Genomic DNA, 23,770 nt, shown 5'->3' on the forward strand with positions numbered 1-23,770 from the left:
GCTCCACTCTGGCTCATGTCCCCGGGGTCTCCTTCCGGGGGAAACCATTCATCATCCCTCTGCAACCTTGGTTCTGGTGAGAGTGCCCGGTGAGGTCCTTCTGTGTTTTCTCTTCTTGCGTATTGCCTGAACTGCTGACAGTTTCTGGTGACGGCCCTATTCTGGTCTTCAGCCGTTACCATCGTCCCTTTCACTGCAACTATCCTCATGGGGCTTGGAGCAAACCGCGGGTCTGTCTTTCTAGCCGTCGGTTGTTGCACCAGGACTTCATCTCCTACCTGGAACTCCGGCGGCACCGCTCCTCTCCGTGCATCGGTGCGGAGCCTCGCATTTTCTTTTGCCACCGCGTCTCTCTGGAGCAGATCATGGTCAGCCGGCTCTGCCTGCGCCGTACTTCTCGGGATGCGGGTTCGCACCTCATATCGGAACATGAGCTCGGCGGGCGTCTTATTCGTGACCTCATGAGGAGTGTTCCTATAGTCTCTTAACAGACGGCATAGCGCTTGGTGTGTATCGACTGCGTCAAGCCGTGTCCTCTGTATAGTCTTCTTGATCGACGCCATGAAGCGCTCGGCCATTCCATTTGCCTGGGGGTGGCGAGGTGTGATCTTCGTGTGCCTGAACCCCAGGTGCTCTGCCAGTGTCCCAAACTCATGTCCACAGAATGGTGGTCCGTTGTCGGACTTGACCCATTTGGGGATCCCCCACTCGCTGAAAACCTCTTCTATCGTCGCCGCCACTTGAGTGAACGCCGTGGAATTGACCACCTTGGCTATCGGGAACCTTGAGTGCTCATCTATGAAGAGTAAGATGTAGTCACCCGCTTCGGTCGGCCCGTAGAAATCCATGGCTACTCGTTCCCATGGGTGATCAGGTATTTGAGTATACTGGAGTGGGGGCGGCCGTTCGGCAGGGGCTGTGCACTGACAGGCGTGGCAGTTCCTTACCCATTCGTCAACGGCTGCATCCAGGAGAGGGAACCACACGTGGCACCTGAGCTGCTTTTTTGTGTTCTCAGCTCCTCTGTGGCCTTCGTGCGCTATGCTGACCACCTCGCTCCTGAGTGTGGCGGGGATGACGATCATGCACCCTCTGAGCAGAATATTGTTGTCCTTCACCGCAATTTCACCATGTACTCGGGCTAGCCGCTCGATTTTTTGTTTGTTCACCCCAGGGTGCGCTAGGATGGCTCTGTGGTGGTCTTTCCATTTGCTGGCCGTCGTGAGGCTGATCGCCAGAGCTGTCGTTGGATCGGCTGCTGATGCGGCGGCTACTCTTTCAAGGGACAACGCCGGAGGCAGCGATTGGGCTGCCACATATTGCACATAGGCGACGTCACCCTTCCGCGTGAGCGGGGCCCCTACGGGGTGTCGTGAGAGGTAGTCCGCGGGGTTGAGGTCGCCCCCCAGGCGGTGTACAATGTCATAATCGTATTCCTGGAGGCGGATGCCCCACCTCTCAATCCTCGGCGGCATCTTGGTGTGCGGATTCCCAAACAGTGATAGAAGTGCCTGGTGGTCGGTGATCAGCGTGAACCGTTTGCCGATGATGAAGTTGTGGAAATGCTCACACGCCCAGACTGCTGCCAAGCTCTCCTTCTCGGCCTGGGAGTAGGCCAGCTCAGGCGTCGACAGCGCTCGGCTCGCGTATGCAACCACGTGTCTGGGATTAACATCCGCGCCACTGGTTTGGGCTAGGATGGCACCGAGGCCTACGGGGCTGGCATCCACTACCACCTCGGTGTGCCACTGTGGGTTGAAGTATGCGAGACGGTGAGCTTCCGCGAGGGCTTGCTTGATGTCCGCGAAGGCCTGTTGGCAGGCCGGTGTCCATTCGAACGACGACTCCTTCTGCAACAGTTTCCTCAGCGGGTCTGTGATGGAGGCGTAGTGGGGGATGTACCTCGCACAGTATCCCGCCATGCCGAGGAACGAGCGGACGTCCGCCACCTGCCGGGGCTCGCCGAGGTTGGTGATCGTGTCGACCTTCTCGGGGTCGGGCATCATGCCATCCTTGGAGAAGATATGTCCAAAGAACTTGAGTTTCGTTTTACTGAACCGGCACTTCAAGATGTTAAGCGTGAGGCCGGCTCTCTGAAGGGCTTCGCACGTGTCGTGTAGTGCCCTGTCATGGGCTTCCTTGGACGATCCAAAAACGAGTATGTCGTCGCTGTAATTTAGAGCCCCTTTTACAGGTCTGATGATCTGGCGTATTGCCTCCTGGAAAATCTCAGCGGCCGATGAGATTCCAAAGTTCAGTCTCCGGTATCTGAAGAGCCCATCGTGAGTCGCAAACGTGGTGATGGGCCGGGAGTCAGGATGGAGCTCCAGCTGATGGTATCCCTGATTTAGGTCCAGTTTGGAGAACATCTGGGCACTGTTCAGCAGCACGATCATGTCTTCGATACATGGTCCCGGGTGTCTCTCCCGTTGTATTGCCGTGTTGGCCACCCTCATGTCCACACACAACCGGATCTTTCCCCCTTCCTTGGGTACCACCACAAGGGGGGACACCCACGGCGTCGGCCCCGTCGCCGGTTCGATGATGCCGTCGCGGAGCAGTTGCTGGAGTGCCTCCGATACTGTCTCCTGAAGGTGGAAACCAACTCTTCTGGGGTGCTGCGGCACTGGCCGTACGTTGGGGTCGATGTGGAGCTTGATGGGGGGTCCCCGGAGCTTTCCTAGCCCCTCGCAAAGTTCGGGGAAGGCACTCGCGATGTCGTCTTGTGAGACGAGCGATTGAGTCTGATGAGAGGCTATCGACCCTACTACGTTCCCCGGGCTGGGGTTGGCTGCTGCGGCGGTGATTACGTCTCCCACATTCACGTGGATCTCGATCAGCCCCAGGTGCGATGCCGTGTGATAGCTGAGGACGCATCGACTCCTGGCGAGGGACCGTATCACGTGAATGGTCGCATCCACTTGCCGCCCATTCAGGAGAAGGCATTGGGTGAATTGGCCCACCGTCTGGAACGGGGTGGCGGCTCCCCACTGGAAAATTCTGGAACGGGACGGATTGAGCTGTGGTGGGCATGGTATGCGGCCATAGTCTTGTTCACCCATGATGTTCACGTGGCCCCGGAATCAATCATAAATTGAAATTGGCAATTCCCCATCTTGAGCGGGATTTGCGGGGCCTCCCTGGCCTCTTTGTTATCGAGTATAAGGTTCACAAACTCGTCGTGGTCGTATTGGTCCTGCGGTGCGTAGTAGGCCATCGCCTGGTCCTCTTGGTAGAGGGTCTCGGGCCTGTAGTCCACAGGAGGATTGTCATATTCGTCCGTGAAGTGTCTAGGCTGTTCGGCCTGATCGTACGGTGGGGCATATCCTGCCGCTTGGTATTCATCCATCGCTCTGACGTAGCGCCTCTGCCCGAGGCCCTGTTGGTATGGTCTTGGCTGACTGTACTGCAGGGGCTGCGGCCGGAAGAGCATTCTGGGGGCCGCCTGGGGTCGCATCGGGGGAAAAGGTACGCCCTCCCTGCAAACGGAGTGAAAGTGTCCTTCTCTCCCGCAGTTGGTACATCGCTGAGACAGGGCTGGGCATGACCCCGAATGAGGGAAGGACATCCCGCAGCAGTAGCACTGTCTTTGTGGACGCGGGGTGGACGTCGAAAAGGTTGCCGGCGGTCTGTATGGCTGAGGGCCCCTGTCTCCTTGACGGGGCGGTTGTATGGCGGCTACAAGTTCCCCCATGTCTGATTTGGGGTTGTTGGAGTGTCCCATGGCTGAGGCCTGCGCATCCACTCTCTCATGGATGCGGGCAAGTTCGCTCACCTCGGGCATGGTGAGCGGTTTTTTGAGTAGTTGTTTCTTGAGAGCGGGGGAGAGGCAACCTTCGATCACCCTCAGCCGAATGGCTTCCTCTAGCGAGAACGCATCAAATTGGCAGTTTGCCCCTTTCACTCGTAGGCGTGTGATGAATTCGTCGACAGTCTCTTGAGGGAGTTGGGTGCACTGGTTGAACAAATATCTTTCATAGTCCCGATTGACCTCGATGATCAGCAGTTTGTCCAAAGCACCAATCAACTTGGGAAACGTGTCTTGGTCTGTGTCCGGAATAGCCTTCACAACCGTTTTGATTTCCCCCCCTACCAGGTTGAGGAAAATGTCTCTCATGTTGGGGGAGTCCCCGTCGCCGGATCCTCTCACGAAATGACGAAAATCATCCATCCAGTCGGTCCACCTGGGGCCTTTGGTGGCTTGAGGAGTCATGGTGAACGGCGGGGGCAGGCGTAGTTGTATCGACTTCGCCACCCGCGGTAGTTGAGGAGAGCCCTGGCTGGACCCAGGGTTGGAGGGTGGGGTGCTCATGGCGCCTGGGAGACTGGGCCCGCACGTGTGTAGGCGGCGCGTGGGGCGAGGTAGTCGGGCCTAGAACGAGCCCACATGCATCCGGCGTCCGGCAAAGGGGGTCCACCGCTTCTGCCGATTCAGGCCCCTTTCCGGCCAGGCGTCGACGGGCAGGGTATAGGATGGAGGCGCGGGCGGGATCGCTTCCGCGGAGCTTCGGAGGAGGAGGTCCGGCGAGGCGGATCCGGCGGACTGCCGTGTTGCGCGGAGGAGGAACAGGAGGAGGAGGATCGCTGGGTTGCCCACCACGCGGGAGTGGAAAGCAGCGGACTGCTGCAGGAGGAGGACTCCAGTGTGCGGTAGAAATCCTCGTCGCCAAATGTTGCCTAGGGATCTAGGCCTAATGAAGGACGCACACACGGAGTGATAGGAGGAACTTCTTTATTCTAGTACAACCAAGCAAGGACTGACCGCTTACCGCGCACGTGCCCCATAACTCCCTTGCCCAGTCAAACTCCGCCTTTCCAACGGAGGGGGCTCATTAGCGTTAACCCGTTGAGCCCAGGGTAACAGTAGGAATGGCAAAACCGATACGTTTTTCAAATACGGGGGCGGGAGTTGGGGAATCCCACCGGACCAGTTGTTGAAATGGAAAACATTTGGAGGGGGATCCCACAAGGATAGGTGTGGGGGCGGAGTTTGGAGAAGGGGGCCGAGTTCCGAGGAGAGGAAGTTCAGAAGGGGCAGAGCTGCCAGTTGAACTCTGATCAAAGGAAATGTTCGTAAAAATTACGTAATTTCTTTAATTGCATGAAAAGCACACAAACCCCATGGTAAGCCTACCGTACTATGGTTTGTGTAATCACCATGCGCGCGAATGCTGGGGGCTCGGTGAGAATTGCATTTTCCCAATGGATTCGGCTTTGTGCGCACTGTGCTTTCAGCTCTGTTACAGGGTCATAGACCCTCAGCGAACCTAATCTGCTCTGTGGGAGTGCACTGTGCACACAGACTCACACAGAGCACATTAGATCACCGAGGCGTGACCCAGGTTCGCCAAGGTTTGCCATGGCTCCTGCTGTGACATAGGTAGGTGGGGGCGAAGCCAGAAGGACGCCCATGCCACCAATCTGCTGTGTGTGGCTCTGCCCCCCACTCCATACCGTAGTGCTTCAAGAGCTTTGGTTTGGGTTTTCTTTGTTTAAATAAATGGTAATTAAAAAAAAATAACTGGTGAGCATTTTTGGGCTGAGGCTGGCTGAATCCCGAGATCCGGCTACACATCTGATGCCGGATCTCGGATCCGGCGAGAGCCAGCCCATTGTCTAGCGCTGCACACGACTGAAGCCTGTGCTGCAAATCTGGGGCCTCTGAGATGCTGCTTTTGAAACCTCGTTACGGACGACAGTGCCCAGAATGCAGTCTTCGTCACTCAGATGCGTTCGTGGGAGTACATGTACTCAGTGCAGTGGCCCAAATTGATTACAAATTCTATAGTGCACGGTGAGTCGCCCAGGAAAGAAAATCGTTGATAATGTATTCTGTTGTTTCAGCACTATGAGACTTATGGGTGTGTAGCCCTATATAAGAAATACATTTATTATTATTAAGACTACATTTGCCAGAATGCATTGTGCCTCACTAAGTGTAGGCTCTTCAACTGGACCGAATATACCACAATGCACTCTACTGCAATCCCGAGGGCACATGGCATAGGACTTCATGCCCTATAACATATTTGACTCAGAGAAGCAATGGGCATTTTGCAATGATTTAATCTTTAGTCCTCCAATCTCTGCACCTGTCTACTCTTTGAGTGAGGCTTTGGAGCCGGGAAGGGAACATTAAAAGGGGGCTAGTGTGACAAATCAACTTCCAGACCACCAGTGGTCCAGGGATGAATATCGGTTTCTAAATCATCAATCAGCCCCACACCTCTAGTACACTAGAAGGGATCCGAACAGATTGGAAGCACAAGCAAATTATAAACCTACTTGTACAATGTTGGTAACGTGGACGGAACAGCAGGCTTATCTCTGAAAGGTCGTGGATCGTTGGTTAGTTGCAACACAGCGAAAATAGAATTATTACCCAATGATAAAAGGGACTGTCCAGTCAAGGTTGCATGAAAATATTGACTTTATTGTTATCACAACAGACAGTTTTAGCACACTACAAAATACAACCCACCCTGTAAAAGATTGCCGAGGACAGACCCTTTCAAAGAAGGAAAAGGGATGCACTTTGAATACTGACAGGAGGTTAGTTGGTAAAGTACTTCATCGCAATAGTTCAAGTATACTTGGTTTCAACTGTGAGAAACCTGACGGTGTCTCGCCCGCTAGTCTCCGGGGATCTGTCGTCCAGGTAGGCAGGACACAGCCATTGCTATTGGATCCAGTTACTGGGGTTGGACCAATGCGGGAGGATCACCTGGATGGGGACGTCTTCGGGAAGTGAAAGTGGGACACCAATGGGTGAGACGCAATAACCCGTTCCTTATAACACCTATTCCCCATCCTACCCCATAGGATATGTAAAAGCTCTACCCCCCCCTTCCTACACAGACACTTTCCTGCACCACTAAAGACAACAGATTAACACCAGAGACGTTTAGCTGATATGTCCCAACACAAGGGTCAGGCAAAGTCAGGCAATTACTGATGACTACGTACACATGATGGCCCTTTCCCTTCCCCATAGGAATAAAAGGCAGAGCATGAGAGCACACTTTGAGCAAGGCCGAAAGTACGAGGAAACAGCTATTCAAGGACCGCAGTTCAAACGAAGGAGAAAGGCGGAGGAAACTGAAAGGAAGATAAGGAGGGCATTGCCCTTGCCCTTTTCAACCCAGATCTGCAAAGCCTACGATAAAGGAACAGTAAGACCGGGAATTGCAGCTGACGATCAGTGTGGCAGATGTCAACGATACACAGGGCCCTCCTGCACTGATGGCCATGGCGTGGGAAAGAGCTTGCAGCTGTGTACCGTCCTTGACTCCAGTGGAATAAAAGCCAACGAGTTCAACACAGGTGGCGAGTCGGAAGAAACTGATATGAAACCGGACTGTGTTAAGCTCATGGTTGCAGTGGCAACATTTGCGTAAAAGAAAATAAGATAATAGACAAAGGTTAGAATGGTCCGGTGCTGCGTGGGTGCTCATTCGAAAGACACTAACAAATGCCCCACTCCTGAACCAGGAGGATGTGTTTGAATTGAGAAAACTACAAGAGTCAAGAGGCCTAGGGGAGGCCCGGGAGAAATGTCAAAGTGGTCATACAAGGGTCGAGTCAAACCCCTTCTACAGTCGAAAGTCTTTGACACGTTGTGAAATGAAAAGCTAAAGTGAACTTCATTGTGGTAACGAATGTGAATCCGACTAACGGATGTCCTCAGTGTGACATTGGTCTGAGCCCGATTGAGGGAGGCCGACATTGTGAAAGGGATCCGAGCCCGGCATAGGGGGATCCTCGGGTGAAGAGGTCACCCGACCTGAAGATCTATAGAGGGAACTGTTTGTTAATTGTTTGTGGTACACCAGGCCCTCTGAAGCAAGAGACTTTGCATAAAGAGACTTGGGCCCAGAAGGACCGGATATTGGACTAGGAACTGTAAACTCGGGCCGGAGAAGGCCCAGAAGTGTGCTGTGCTTGAAAGTCCACCCTTGTCCCGTGCTTAAAACGTGGAGAAGGGAGACACCTGCTATAACATCCTGACTTATCCTTTTGACAGCACCTTGTTCTTTCTTTGTGAACGTTATCCCACACTGTTTTGTATTTAAAGGCAAGGACTGGCAACAGGTTTTTTTCTTAGTATAGGCCCTTTCTATTTGACTGGACTCCACTCGGACTGTATTATTATTATTTGATGATCACTCCCATCTTAGATTTAGGTTTCGATTAGGCATTTATCTCACCCATTTTTGCAGTTTAATAAACACCCTTGAACTGTGATCACTTGTGTCGGTCTTGCTTTGATACCATGCCTTTCTTACACAACACAAAGGGAGCATTGGGTCGTAAAATGTCACTAGGGACCTTCGGAGAAGGACCAGGGGTACAGAACCACAATGTACCTTGTGCTGTAGGAGTTCTTGGTGCTTGACAGGGTCGAGGCGGTTTCATCACGCTTTGCAGCTTCTGTGACAGAGTTAAAGATGGGAGACAGCTGCGGATATCAGGTGGCAGGCAGTTCGGCGAGTGAGGCTGGATGGATAGCTGTAGGCTGGCCTACACAGCGGCTTGGGATCAGGAATCATTGTCTGTGCTTGTTGGTGGTTCTGAAGCACTGTCCGAGGTGTCTTGGATGGCTTTAGCAACTGTGGCAAAACAGTCAGTGGTGCAGTCGGTTGCAGCTCGAGGGGATCAACTGGCTCAAAAATGTCCTTTAAGACGGATGTCGGTAGATGCCTGTCGATGCACTCCTCTTAGCTCCTTCACTGGGCTTGTCGCCCTTTAAGGTAGGTGGCCCAGTGCTGAGGGGTGTTGCAGACAGCTGCTTGTCCTTGGTTTGGTTCAGAGACTCTGTCACTTCCCACCTAGGAAGCTTGCTGCAGACCCTTGCAGGGCACGCTGCGTGCTGGTTGGGTACTGGTTACGGATCTACTGGAGGGTCGTCTGGATTCGGTACCTGCCTCTGTTCCCTGGGAAATGTTCAGGTGAGGGATCTTGCTTCCCTCTTGGAGGTCCTGGCCTTCCTTCACTGGCCGCAGATGTAAGGCTGACTGTACCTTCAGCTGAGGTCCAATGCAGAGTTCTTCTTTTTACTCCTTGCAAAGTCTTCAGATGATCTGCCAGGAGGGGCTCGGCACTCTTTTAAAGCTAATTGGACCACAGAGATTGGTGTAGGGTAAGCTGACCTTAATGAACCAATTCTGGGTCCCCACCACCAACAACGTAGATTGCTTTGCAACAGAAAAGGGGTGAAAACATGTAATACTAAGTCCCACTCATCTTCCTGTCTGTTGTGGATCAAAGGGTCTTTCTGGTTAATGGAGCTCTCTGTGGTTTGTTATTAAAGCGACAGGACTCCCTTGAAACTGTGGCGAGACCAGACTTTCTGGCTCTGTCAATCCACCCATACCTTCTGAATGGGGGTCTCCCTGCGGGGATGTGTACTGTAAAAACGCAGTCGCAGACATGACATTTCACTGTCAATCGATACTGAGGGTGGGAGCTGGCATCTGGTTGACACAGTGCATATATATGAAAGGATGTTGGGGTTTCCTGTCTCCTTTGAGTTGCTTCAGCCAGCCCCATCTGGGCCTGTTTTAATTAAACTCTGATTAGTATGTGAATGCTGCCCAACAGCTACAAGGCTGAAGAAAAGGATAGGGCGGATCCATTGAGCCTAGTTAACTAGGCTGGCCATGGCAGGGGAAAGGTTTGCCCTCCCCCTTCAGGAGATGCATTGTGTACTTTACCTGTCAGAACCTAAATCTGATGCTGGGGGGGGGGGCTGCAAGTGTAGGCTGTGTCGAGAGAGAGAGATCGAGAGAGAGAGATCGAGAGAGAGCGAGAGATGGAGAGAGCGAGAGATGGAGAGAGCGAGATAGAGATCAAGATCGAGATCTCCAGATCCTCACGAACACAGTTGGCACGGTCAGGTGTTTACAGTATAAAAAGGTTGGAGAAGCCATGAACGCAACTGGGAAGAGATTATGGCCCGATCTCGCCTCATACATTGGAGATATGCATGGAGGACAGAATCCCCTCTGTCCAACCACGACTGAGTGGCAAAGGCCTCCAACCTCTCTTGTGGAAAAGGGGGGGGGGAGGTTTTAGGGGTCAGTGTGAGGGACTCAACGGAGAAGGGGGCCTAGAACACAGCCTGATGGTATCAAAAATCACACCATACAAGACCAAGCAGAACTCTTTCTGAGATTCTCTGTTTTGAAGAATTGGCTCATTACAGGTCTCACAGCTCTCACACAATGGTAAATCCGACTTGATTTCCAGACTCTGGATGTCTAGCAACTAATTTTAGTGCATGGAAGAAAATATACTAAACTCTGACTAAACCTGCGCACTGAAGCACCTGGCATGTGACTACTTTGTTGCACCCCAGAGTCCTTTCTGGTGTGTTTATTCTTTGTTCAGATGCTTTAGCTGTACCTGAGAGGTAAATCATTTTTAGCTAGACTTTATAAGCTCTTAAGATGTCCTATGTCGGGCATGAGTAGACAGCCAGTCTTATTTTCTCATTTGCTATCTGAGACTTTTAGTTTTGCTTATCCTATTTTAAATGCAGGACACGTTGCTAGTGAATGCTTCAGCACCAGTGCTTGATTTGTAAACAAATAAGTGATAGAACTCAAACATTGTCTAGCACCCCTGTGACACTGCGGGTGGGCAGTTCCCCGCCACTGCTGCCAGCACCCGTTGCTGCGCCCCACGATGTCAACATAATTGGGGTTAACACAACTCGCACCTGCTCATTGTGTTTCATGGATGCCCTGACTATCGCCACTTATTTATTATAGTGAGTCTGAGACAGCAAGTGCCGGGGCTCAAAAATAAGTGGCAGGGCAGAACCCTGGCAAACACCCCCACGAATTAAGCACTTCTCGGCACGCTTCACCTTATGGAGGACTCGGATGTTCTGGAGAACATGTTGATGGGACTGGGTTGCTCTCCAAGTACCCAGGAGACTCCAGCCGTATCCTTCATGTCCCCAGCTAGACTGGGTCATCTTGGGAAAATCATTTCATCTTCTTGGACTTCTGTTCCCGAATCTTCCAACATTAAACATCAGAATTTTAAGACCAAGTGAACGTTTAGGCCTGCTATGCTTTTGTTTGGCAGGCTCTGGAAACCAACATGTGGACATTTGCTTTGAGGAAGACAATGGGGTTTGTAATGTTGATGGCATAACTGTTTCACGGCCGTCTCTCGTGTATTCTAGTCCTGAGCGTTGCTTTGCATTCTGGCCTTAGCTCTCAACGAGACACTTGTCGGGCGGGCGTAATCCATCCAATCCTGATGTTTTATATGCATTCTGGGACTTGTATTCCCACACTAATAATTGAACTAGTACAATAACTTTACTTATGTTTACTATGTTCAAAGATTAACTTGATGGGGTCATTCACATTGTAAGCAGGAATCAAATAATGTAGCTAACCAAGCAATTAAAATGATACTGCATTCCAATATCAAATGGTAACATCTACAAATATAGAATGTTTACAGTACGCAGCAAAGACTGTTCTATTGCTGTTACAAGTGTACAGTTTTTCACCTCACTTGGCTCTAAACCGCTAAACGGTGACCTCATTGCCCTCCCTGGATTGCTCTAATTCAGGACATGTGACACTACAAGGAGCACCACCATTGAAATGAGCAGGAATATAAGGGGAAATTCAGAACTGGATGAACCACTCCGCGTTTGGACTGGGCAACTTGGCGGGCTCTACTATTCGTGTATTCCTGATGCCTCAGACTTTGACTGTGCACTGGTTGTTTCATTGCACTGCCGCTGTTTTGCCTGCTTGCTCTGTTGGGCATGCCACACGCCTTAGTAGTGAGAGGACGTTCTCTGGCTGGCCCTCTGCTGAACTATGTCCACTCATTGAGAATTCTTCCCAACACTTCTTGTAGGTCACATGCTACACTCTCAAGGTGCCTCCCAACAAAAGGCAGATATTTTTGTGGCGTCAAAGTGGGCACCCTGGAAACTTGGCATAGGCTGCATAGATGGACCCGGGACGAGGCATAGTTTCAGACTCTTCACAGTCTGCTTATCTCATGATTGAACCTATGTGGTCAGTGCTGAATTGTAGGTTTGCTTCAGAAGTAGGCTTGATGTCATTAGTATTAGGAATGGGGCACACCTCTAAAGAAAACTCTGGTTTTCTTATGGGTGGCTTTCCTGTCTGACCTTAGGCGCCACGATTGCTTGCGAGAACCCAGGCCTGGTACCTTCCCATTGTTTGCCTATTAAAGGGTCAGTACCTTGTATATAGCAATGCATTGTATCATTTGTATTGCACCTTTCACCATTGGTGTGGTCCCAACGTGCTGTGATTTGAACACCGTTGGGGGACCGAAGTCCAGGTATGGGAAAATCGAGAGGTGCTAGTATGAGTGTCGGCATAGCAGCAAGTGCGAAGATATGAAGGGGAATGGCAGAGGTGATGTGCGAAGTGTTCTTGAGTGGCGTATAATGGCAGATGCATGCGGGTCTGTGGCGGCGCCTTCCGCTCGAGTTCCATAAGCATGGAGTGCAAACAGGTTTAAAAATCATTGTATATAACTTAATGAGTGCCTCAGTGCTCTGGCTACATTCAGCGTTCGCCAGCAGTGTTAACACTCGCTACATTCTTCCCTCACTTAGAAATCATTGACGTGGTAGATTGTATATGCAATATCCTTTAGCACTGGCTAGGAACTATACTGTTGTAATAGGTGTGATAAAGGTATTATCCTGTGATACAGGGCCAACCTCCATGATCTGTTAGGGTGCAATACCGGGCCTAACCTTCACGGTTGTACTGAGGGCGTTAGAGGCTATCTGCACATTTCTTTTAAGTGTGAATACACGAGCTAGCCTATCTTGAATAGGCAGGATAGGGTGCATTGTCAGAGGACCACTGCATCAGAGCCCGGCTAAGTTTGATGTATTGGATAATCCTCCCCTATTCTCCAAAAGCCCTCATTGCCCATCCTCAAAGTACGTCTCAGTGCTATACATTGCCTGCCTCAGAGATCATTTATTTATTTTATTTTTAATTTTTTACATTTATATAGCACACAGAGAGCCCATGGGCATTGTGGCGCTGTTACTTGTAGGAGACTTGGTTACAGTAAGCATATCTAAGTGCAACACGTTACCTTCCCCCGAACACATCTAAGAGCAAAATTTTCTGCCCCCAACAATCCTATAAGTGTGATACATTTTATACCCCCAACAGACTCTTAAAGTGCGATACACTCCCCTCCCCCAACAATTCATCCAAATGCAACACATGTCTTACCCTCAACAATCCAAGTGTGAAACATTCCCTACCACAGTGATTGCCTAAAACTCAAATAGTAATGTAGTGTGGGACTGGCTGTGATGTGGGAGCACCGTAAAAGGCAGAGATCTTCAACCTCACCGCCATAGTGGGGTGAGGAATTCTGTGATGAGATCTGGCCTTGTTAGCGGGACTTGGCTGGCAGCCCAGAAGGAGGAATTAGACCAAGGGATATCATGGTATTTTATGCGAGGGGCCAGTGATGCGAGGTGTATAAATGCTTGTAACTTTCTCAAAATATGCCATTTTATTAAAGAAAGTAGATAAAGAAAATACATTTCCCTGCTACTCTACAGAGGAATTACCTGCCTAGTCTAACAGCTAAGGGACATTCTCTAGCATGGAATAGCTGGCCCTCACACTAAACAACAAACATACAAAGGAAATGATATAGCAACACAATATAATAAACAATATCAGCACGATATCTGAATGGCCGCCTTCTGTCCTGGCTAAGATCCCTTCCCCAGGATTCAAGTCAACTCCAACATGTTCAACAAAAGAAAAGAAAAGTTTTGAACCAGCTCTCGAAAGTTCAAAGTCAAATCAAAAGTTCAACAAACAAAAATTCACTGGTAACAATTCTTTTGTTCCTGGATGAAAAGATCCCTTTCCAAATTCCAGAAAAGAAATAGCACCAATAGTAATCCTTGTTATGATAATACATTGTTTCCTCTTCAAGATAATTAGTCACAGTTCAAAAGAAAGCGATATATTCTCCAAATGTCAATAATACACACTTCTCTAAACTTCTTCAGTTTCAACTTTGTTTTTGGTATATTTGTAAGGATGCTTTTTGTGCTGCTGGTTCTGTTTTCAACAACCACACGTCTCATGTTGGTACTATGAGAAGAGTCCCCTTTCTCCCACAGTGCGTTACTGCTTCAAAACCACTTCAATGTGACATCCACGACAACTTAACATTCCACTACAGCTCAAGTATTACTACTGCTGCTCAGTACTTTGGAATAGATAGTCGGGCTTTAGACAAGACACTCAAACCTCTTCAGGTAGGCAAGACACTCTCCTTTTAATGGCTTTCTTAAAAAAGGGCAGCCTCTTTGCCTCTTCAGTCTGTCTTACCACCACAAGAACAACCTGCTTCTGCTCTCATGACTCTCTCCTTTCTAACTTCAACAGTCTTTCACACCAGAGGTTGTATTCTACTTCAGTGTATTCTTCACAAGCATTTGGTTCCCTTTCCCCAGCTTTGTTCCCACCTTTCTGCCAGTTTCCCCAGCTTTGTTCCCACCTTTCTGCCAGTTATCAGCCCAAGGAATTACCCAGAAGCTTATGTGCTACTCTTTCCGCTTCAGGTAACAATGGCGTACTTGTTTGTTATCTCACTTGATTGTTAGCAACTTCACAGTGTAGTTAGATGGCTCTTTAACTCTTGTCAAGACAGGTTTCACTATGGAAAGGGTTTGCCTCTTGGCTTGGTTAATGCGTGTTCTCAATGTTTCAGACCCTTTACTTATTTGAAATAGAAAGAATGTCCCTTCTGGATACTGTATAGAGTTCAGTCTTTTAAGTGAAAACACAATTGGGCACACGCGACCTCTCTTTAAGATAGAATTCAAAGTTTAAAGTTAAATTAAGAATTGTATTCCCATTTAATGGTGAAGGATGCAACTCTGACTTCCTTTGGGAGACATAGCCCCTGATTCATGGAATTATTTGCGCGTAAAACGTAGATTTGCGCGCCTTTCTGCCCGAAAATCCCCATACCTCAAACAGGGATTTTCGGGCAGATTGGCGTGCAAATCTGCATTTTAAACGCAGATAATTCAATGAATCAGGCTGAAAATTGGGTACACGCAAACTTCTTTTGATAGTTTTCACTCTTTGTAGTTGTAACTCAGATAACGTCAATGTTAGGAATCTGGTAATGGTCTATAAAGCGTTCTTTATCCTCAATTAAGGACACGCCACCACTCCGCTCGTCAGCAACAAGTTTTAAAGTGTTCAACAATGGATTTAAAGACCTTTTTCTTCTCATGCGAACGTTAAAGCTTTCACGATAAGCGCAAGTGTTTAAAGTACATTGTTTAACAAGACTTCATTAATACCAAACAGCTTTTACTCTCTTACAGCCATACATGAGCCAGAAGACTCGTGCAGTGTATCTGAATGCTGTTTTTCACTCACTAGCTTCAGTGACACTGGTTTTGCGGGTTGCACTGCTTTCCAGACTTCCTCTGCCTCTGCTACTACTTCTGGTTAGCTGGGGACCCACACCCTTCTCCACCATGGGGGGTCTTCAGTCGGGGCACTTAATGTCGGAGTTTCCTTTTCTCCCGAGACCCTCTGCTTGCCTTCTGCTTCTGTCCTTGGTCTCCTGCACAGTAACAGTTCTGCAATCACTGCAATACTGCTCACATGGAAAAACTCAGCCTTCAGCACGTCTTTCTCTGCACAGTCTCTGCGTGTAAGAGTTTGAGAGAATAGGACTCTCTCAGAGCCTGAAGGTGAATTCTGCTGTGTCCCTTCTATTCTTCCACTTTCTTGTGATTTGCTAGCCTTGTGCTCCTTCTCCGCTACTGCTGCGACAGCCAGCCTTCTAGCCCTGGTTCCAGCTCCTTCTACTCCTCCTTTCCTGCTGGGGTCTTTTATGCCTCATAGGTTAAATGATTGTCTTCAGGTATGGGCAATTAGCCTTAATTGCCTGACCACTGCAATGGCTAAATGGCTTAATTTCCTGACTACTACATCTACATGCCTCTTCATACCTCTTCCTTGGCTAAGTACCTCTAGGATTCTGGGACTTGTAGTTTCTTTCACAAAAGTTAGGTTTTGCAAATTCTACAGTCTGGCAAAAAGCCATCAAAAGGGTGGGATTATGGGCAAAGTTAAATAGGGGGTTATCCCAGTCTTCCTGTTCCCCCTCCCCATGTGATCCTCCCGCAGTACACCACTCACAGGGTCGGGATCAGGAAACATCTGCCTTTCCCTGGTCACATGAGGAGGGTCCTAGACCAGGTTTCTGGGGAGAATCGGCTCTGATTCCTCACCCTTAACAACATGGCAGGTGTTGTTATTATGTTCTTTCCACTTGTAATGTTAACGGCACTGCACTACTGAGGTAGAATTTGCAGGTTCTTAGATGCCAGACCTGCGTTTCTAAATGCACCAGGAGCAGGAGTTCTGCAGTCAGGAGGAGTAACTCGTCCGTAGTTGTTTCTTTCACGGCTCCACCAAACATGCAGGCCATGTTCAAACCTTTGTTTTCTGGACCCTTCGTTGGAGAAACCTTTGTAGATGCTGCTGCTAAATCATCAAAGCTGGACATTGAAGTCAGTGTGCGCTGCACTGCAGGTTAGCCCCTCTCACTGCTACACGTGAAGGGTAACCAGTTTTTTAAAATGCAAAACGGAATCTGAACTGGCCACCAACATAAAAGTAGGACTACAATTTGACATTGGCTACCATGACTACGCATCACTGTGCGGTGCCCTCTTCCTGTATATGCCCGTCCAAGCCAAGCACCCCATGTAGGAGCACACACATGATTAAGAGCTGTTCCAGCCTTTTCTAATGCAATACAGACTGTTGGGCTCACGCCACCACAGGTCTTGCAACACAGGCATAACTTACTATGCACATGAGGTTGGCAACATTGTATCGATAAGCTGGATCATCATCTAAATAAGTCCATTTTTGGCTCGTTTTTCCATCCCACTTGTGCAATCATTGGCGGTCTCTGCTGTGATGTGGGTCAGGTAATATCCCACTTTATAGACCTATTCATTCTACTGGTAGAGACGGCAGTGCAGGGGAGCCTGACCAACACTGTTATAGATTACCAGACTTATACCTCCTTCCCCCACTCGCTGGTAAGGGCTGCACTGCTCATGTTCCGATGCCCTTTCATATGTGGGAAGAGATTCCAGAGTTACAGTTTCTCTTTCTGTCAGGATAACTCGCCATCATATCCTTCTTTCTGGTAATTGAAAGAAGACGAGCAGTGTCTGAAGAGTTTCTGCTGTCCTGTCGTAGTCCTCTGCACTCATCACGAGGAGGTGGGCATAGCTCATGCCTTCTATCTGAATCCAGACACCCGGACAACATTCTAGAATGACTGCGCCCATTGTTGTTGAACAGTTGTAAAGTTGTGACTATTACTGCCATGGCCTTCCCTCTCTGCATGGCCCTTAATTGTTGTAGAGCTTCTCGAATTGCTCTTGGCCTCAAGGTGCTTTATGTTGGCACAATATGAAGATATTTATAAAGCGCTGCCAGGCCGACCTATTTGCTTCAAGGTATGAAACTCAGCTGTTGGCAATCCAGTACACCATCCTTAACAGAAATGCAGAGTTCCAAGGGCCTTACAAAAAGAAATGTAATTCCCAATTTTCCCGAGCGGTAGATCATTCCATAAAGGAGGGTCAGCAACAGAGAATCTACAGTGTTATGTGGGCACAATCTCTTATCCCTTCAATGCCAGTTTCTCATGCTTTTGGCCTGTCACCCTCACCAGTCTCTTACTTCTGCCATTGGCACATGGAACAAGCCTTGCAGGAAGAATTAGCACAGGTCCTAGATAAATTCCACATGTGGTAACGTGGAGTTCAGTTTTGAAGCCTGAGGTGAATGGTCTCTTCTCCGCAAGATACAGGACAATCCTATGGCAAATGGATGTCCAGGCTTTGCATAGTATAGGTGCTGTGCACTCAAGTCTACGGATTTGGCCTATCATTTTCAAGATTTACAATAAAATCTTCCAGTGATATCCTCCTCTCCTTTCCTGTGACCAAGCCTCCCTACGTCAAGTGGGGTCTCCCGGGAACTCCATAAGGAAGTCTGCAATGCCTGCGGCTTGATGCTCGCAAAATAATCCGAGGAGGACTAGTAGCACAGCTGGCTCAGTGATCGTCAAACTGTCGGGCTGACCCCCTTATTGGGGTGGAGCGTGTACTGGGGGCATGATGCGGGAGGAGGGTGATTGCTTTTAATAGAAAATATAAGGAGTTCTAGCATTTGGTGGGGCCCACCAAGATTAAAGATTATTTTTACTTGGGGGTGTTGTGGAGGTTGGTAAAGATGGTGGTTGGAAACCCCGAATTTATAGTCTTGTTTTTGCAGGATCACCAATGGCATCGCACTTCATCCTACTTTTTTTCTATCCATGTTGCTGACCGCGTCCTGCTCTGATATCAGACGCTTTAGTTTGTGGTTCCGGATGTGCGCCGGAGACCTATTTTAACACACCCGTTTTATGGGGTCCATCCAGTTGCATAAAGTTTGTAAGCGTTTGTTATGACTGCCTCACAGTTCACAATTGCTGCAGCAGCATTAAGTAAAATAGACAATCAGAACTATCTGACACATAAGCCATTCAATTCAGAGAGGCCTCTCTCTTCAGCCGTTCACTCTCGAAAGCTTGTACTTGCACTTTCCCTTTGGCCTCTGCCAAACTCCTGTCGGTAGTGGCAGCCTAGGACTTGCGTCTGTGTTTGCCCATACCAGGGGAGCTGACTACTAACGGAACAGAAACCGCTTTTGTCCGAATACTGTACTGCATGGATCTGCCTGTAACCTTTGGCTCTACAGATGTTTTGGTCTACGATGTCCATGACCCCTATGGAAGGTCTTGCGGAGCAGGGTCGCCTCTCTAGCCTCGCAAGGGTTGGCCCACCCTTGGGGAGCAGGGACGAATACTCCTGATCCATCACACTACCAAATGATGATTTGTGACCTCCCCTCTTAACCAATTTTTTTTTTCAACATTCTTTTAATTATTCTGGCTTTTCACCCCCGGTTTACAGAGGGAAATTAATCTAGTCCTGGGCTACAAAGTGTAGCAATCGAAAAAGCCACTCTTATGAATCCCAGCACCAATCACCATTAGGCATTCAGTGATCCACTCAATCCTACACAGCCTCTCAGTACAGCAGCACTCCCAGTAGCCACACACAACACTATTTAACCACAGTTCATTGTGATACTTCAACCACCAAGCCTCTGACTTGTGACTCATTCCATGACCAGACTCTCCTACAGTCACTCTCAACACGCACTACTCTTAATATCAATCAGTGACTAGATGGCACCTGTCACTCCATACACAACTTGCCGTCAGCAGTGACACCAGATAATCAAACCCCTACTATTAACCATAAAACAAATCTCAGCCTGATGTTACCGACCCAGAGATCCTAAAAGGACAAAGTCTAAAGAAAAGCTTGGAGTTGCTCGTAACCCCTGGGAATTCCTGCAGACAGGTTTCCATTCTATCTGATTTTAGCTTGTATGTGCCCATACAGAAGGATGAACCACAGACATGCAGAAGGCATGCGATTTAGCAGTCGGATTAGACTCTCTTCTAGGGGCAGGGACCGAGACTGAGTACTCTCTCTGTAATTCCACAAATAAACTGAAGAATATTTGCAAGATGAGCGGTCACAACGATCTTTCGAGGAAAGATCGACGTGACTACTCCTCTTTGTGCTGAGGCCCTAATGGCCTGAGAGCCTTGAAAAAGACCCATGTCGGGCCGAAACACGTGTCGGCATTAAGTGTGTAATAAATAATTGTCATATCTGTGAAACAAGTGGCAAGACTCCTCAGTTATTACCTGGCAATTCATGTCACATCACAACCCTCATTATCAGCATTCTAGCACCCGGGTGAACGGGTCTCTTACCAAAAACCCACTTCTTGACAAAAGATACCTTTGCCTCACCTTTTGGTTGTTAAAGTAAATCACCAGAAGTGGAGCAGGTGTACACTGATATGGTCCTTGAGCCCTATGTCCATATGGCCCCTAACTACACCTCACTGGTGACACCCAATAGAACCAAAACAGATCATCGGTTACTGGTAGTGTCTTCATGGAAGCTGCCACAGACCATAACCAAATAAAAATCCAAAATTCCAACCCTTTTGGATGGTTCTTGCATCTTAACACCTGCCCATCTGTGATGGGTATTTTCTCCGACATTGTGCTCATGCATTTGTGAGTTTTGTTATTGAATAACTGACATGCTGTTTGTATCTAAAATAAAACATTGAAACGCCACCCAAAAAAAAATAATAAAGCACAGTGAAACACTCGGACCTTAATATTTGGAGATTACATAATGAGGGCTAACTACACTTAGGAGAGAGGATACCCCTCCCTTTTCCATGCTGTTGTGAACCTTGAGCTATTAACCCTAACCCACAATTGTGTGTGCCGTTGCTGTGCCAGTTGTCATGGACACGTCAACACTTATTTTAAAGGAACTTATCACACTGTGGAGTTAGTCTGACTAAAAAGATATGAGTCGGTTGTCCTATCTGTCTGATTTGGTCATTCCCCCAGCGTACCACCTCTCCGTACAAAGATCTAAAACCAAATAATATCCAAAGCGAGTTAAATCACCCAGACATTGTGACCTGAATAATGTTGTTGTAGTACACGGAAGGTGTAACGTGTGTCTTGGTTTTCTAGTTTGTGAATTCACCAGAACGGTTGTGTTGTGGTATAAGACCAGGAAATATTGTCACTTTTGATACTAACCCAAGGTTTTTTTTAAGTACGTTTTGGGGCGCTCGTGAAAACTGACGCAGGAACGGCACCCACTTTTGTTGATTGTGATATGAATTGTTCTTAGAAAAATCAATACATTATTAAACAGTTTTTTATCAGATTTCTGGTTAACGTGCAGTGGATTTATTTTGCCATCGCACCGAACATAGCTCAAGGTATTCAACAGCGTGGGAAAGGGAGTGGGGGCCTGTCTCCTTTTTGTCTTATATTATATTGTCTCTTCCCTTCATGAGAGGGGTCCCCCGTTATCAAACAAGGTGGAAAGTACACATAGTATATTCTACACTAACTACAACCCTCACCCCTAGAACTGCACCAGCTACTCAAAGACTCTGTGCCCATGTTTAGGAGCACCCCTAAACTGCCCTTACATCAGTACCTGCATACAAACACCATAGATTACATAATCTTCCCAAGCCATCCTCTTCCCAAACTCCATTTACAGCTCTTGGTGATATGAAATGCATTAGCAAACCACACATTTCACTATTTCCCTGAAAAAGCCTATGTATACAAACTCATCTGCAACACTGTTATCAGCAAAGTCACAGCATTGCCAAACAGCGCCTTTTCTTAGTATACACTCTCTCAACAGCACATCCTGTAATGTTTGGGTATGAGCGACCTGCCGCTGTAAAACCCGAAACAATTGGGTAAGGATAAACTCTGTCCAATTGCGCTGGGTTCTGAGGTGTATAGTCTACCAGCAGCGAGGGGAGTGATTAATGGTAACCCTGGTACCACTTGAAACAAAAATAGAGAAAGAAGAAAACCTCTCGCACTTCGCGCTTGGTAAATGTAGCTCTACAGTGTGTTTGACAAAAGATTAATTGGTTTTAGTAGTGTTTGAGTTAATAGTCCCATGGTCTTAAGTGGGCTTGTTTAGTCCATTTCATCATCTTATGCAAAAGACCACCCAACACGTGTTTCGACACAATGTCTTTTTCAAGGCTATTAGATTCTTGATGCTTTACCAGATATGATAATTCAAGCGTCCTGTAAGGAACCAACTTCACAAACTACCGTCTACGTATGTCGGGTCCCTCTCATGCGAATGATAGTGACATAGGTGTCCTGTAAGGAATCCCCTCCAAACGCTATCCTCTGCTTTGTTCAATCGGGTCCCTCTCATGGGGTTATCTTTTGTAGAAGCAGGTGTCCTCTAAGGAATCGCCTTCCGAGCATTGCACGTGCCGTTTTCTTCTGCCTTTGTAAAACACCACGCCATAAAACGAACAATCGCATGGGCAACATCCAGCCAAGCGTTGATCGACTGAATTGTCTCTTGCGGCGATCTACTACAACAAACGGTACAAAATCCTCTCCATCTAATACCACAAAGTGATATTCGCAACTAAAAATAATTGCCTATTGTCAAACTTCAACTATGCAAAGAAATGCAAAGCTATTCAAAATCATGCCCCCGTCTCTAAACTGAACTTGGTTAGAAGTTACAATGGAAGGATCCCTATATTTCTGTGATGAACAGTCAACTCTCATTAATGAAATAACAAAAATAGAAAAAGTAAACAAAACGGAAAAGCCTACTCCAAAAACACTGACAAACTGACTTTTTTTTAAAGCAACGCAACTACTAGAGACAGCTTTCTAATCCCGAATCCACATTGTCTGAAGGAGCCTGCGACTGCAACCTATCCTAAGACAGAACCACTGCTGAAGTCCTTAAAAGGCATGCAGACATCCAGGAACCACCCCAGAAACCTTTAATTTTTTAATAATTCAAGGAGGAATCTTTTTGTTCTACTCTCAAACAAACTATTGTATGCCCCATCAAAAAACAGCAAGCCTCAACCTGCCAACACCCAGCTACTACAGGCAATTGACTATTTATTTACTTCATTTCTTAGAACGCTCCATTCACCCTCTGGACTCAGTGCTCACAAAAAGAAACCAAGAACACAAGCAACATGAGAATTGCCAGAACCAATAGTAGTCAAATTCAGCCGAGGCGCAATTCTCCAACAAACTCCAATATGTTTCCCAATACCAACCTCACTTCAACAGCCCCTACCACCTTCACCAACTACAGTTTGGCTTCTGCTCTAATCATGGAGCATGCAGAGATATGGGGCAACCCTCTGCAAGTATCCAGTAAAGACGAGATATGCCTTCTGGTACAACACTTTTTAGGTGCTGACTTTAATATGAATGCGACCCTTCCATGCCAGGGGCCTGCAAACCTTGGCTATCCATGAAATCTAGCAAGCATGGTCAATGGTGCAGGCTTATGGGTATCGTAGTCCAAAACAACTGGCGAGCCACAGGTTGCAAGCCCCAGGGCTCTGCCAGCATGCAGAGGCAGACCTAATCAAGTCCCACCCTTTCGTGATTCCCCTCCATTGCGCATGGTCAGCCACAGGTTACAACCCCTAGGGCTCTGCCAGCATGCAGAGGCAGACCTAATCAAGCCCCACTCTCTCGTGATTGACCTCCATTGTGCAGAGCTAATCTCAGCAGCTCAATCCACGCCGCTTCCTATCCATCTGCTATATTATGCGGGCTATTGCTCAAAGATGCCTTCTCATGCTCCCCTGTGTCAACTCCTGAAGGTCATTGCCCACCACAAAGGACTATTATTTCTATGCCTACGATACACAACTTGGCCTACTTCTAACCAACAAGCATAACCAAATTCAAGCCCTATACACAGGTCTTTTTACCCTTGAATTCCGAAAGGCAACAAGCTTCCCGAAAACTAAATGCAGACCTACTGTAATGGTTTCCCATTGTCAAGTGTAGATTCAAATTTTGCATTAACCTGTACCCCTCCCCCAGCCTATCATAGGTCAATCAGACCTATCCCCAAGGTCAAAAGTAATGGACTCCTTTTAAATTTGAAAAATACCAGCCTTTGTCTAGATCGGCTCAGTATTTGGTGCGTCCCATTATGTCACCAGTCTTCTTTCATGGG

The 23,770-nt window shown here is 48.1% G+C and overlaps 1 protein-coding gene across 2 annotated transcripts in view; it reads left to right on the plus strand.

Moving 5' to 3' along the window:
* Positions 1 to 23,770, plus strand: part of TTYH3 (tweety family member 3) — a 646,372-nt gene that overhangs the window by 598,723 nt on the left and 23,879 nt on the right. The window lies entirely within an intron of this gene.

Source organism: Ambystoma mexicanum, chromosome 2q (assembly GCF_040938575.1).
Source record: "Ambystoma mexicanum isolate Mex_15411 chromosome 2q, UKY_AmexF1_1, whole genome shotgun sequence".
NCBI classification, from domain to species: Eukaryota; Metazoa; Chordata; class Amphibia; order Caudata; family Ambystomatidae; genus Ambystoma; species Ambystoma mexicanum.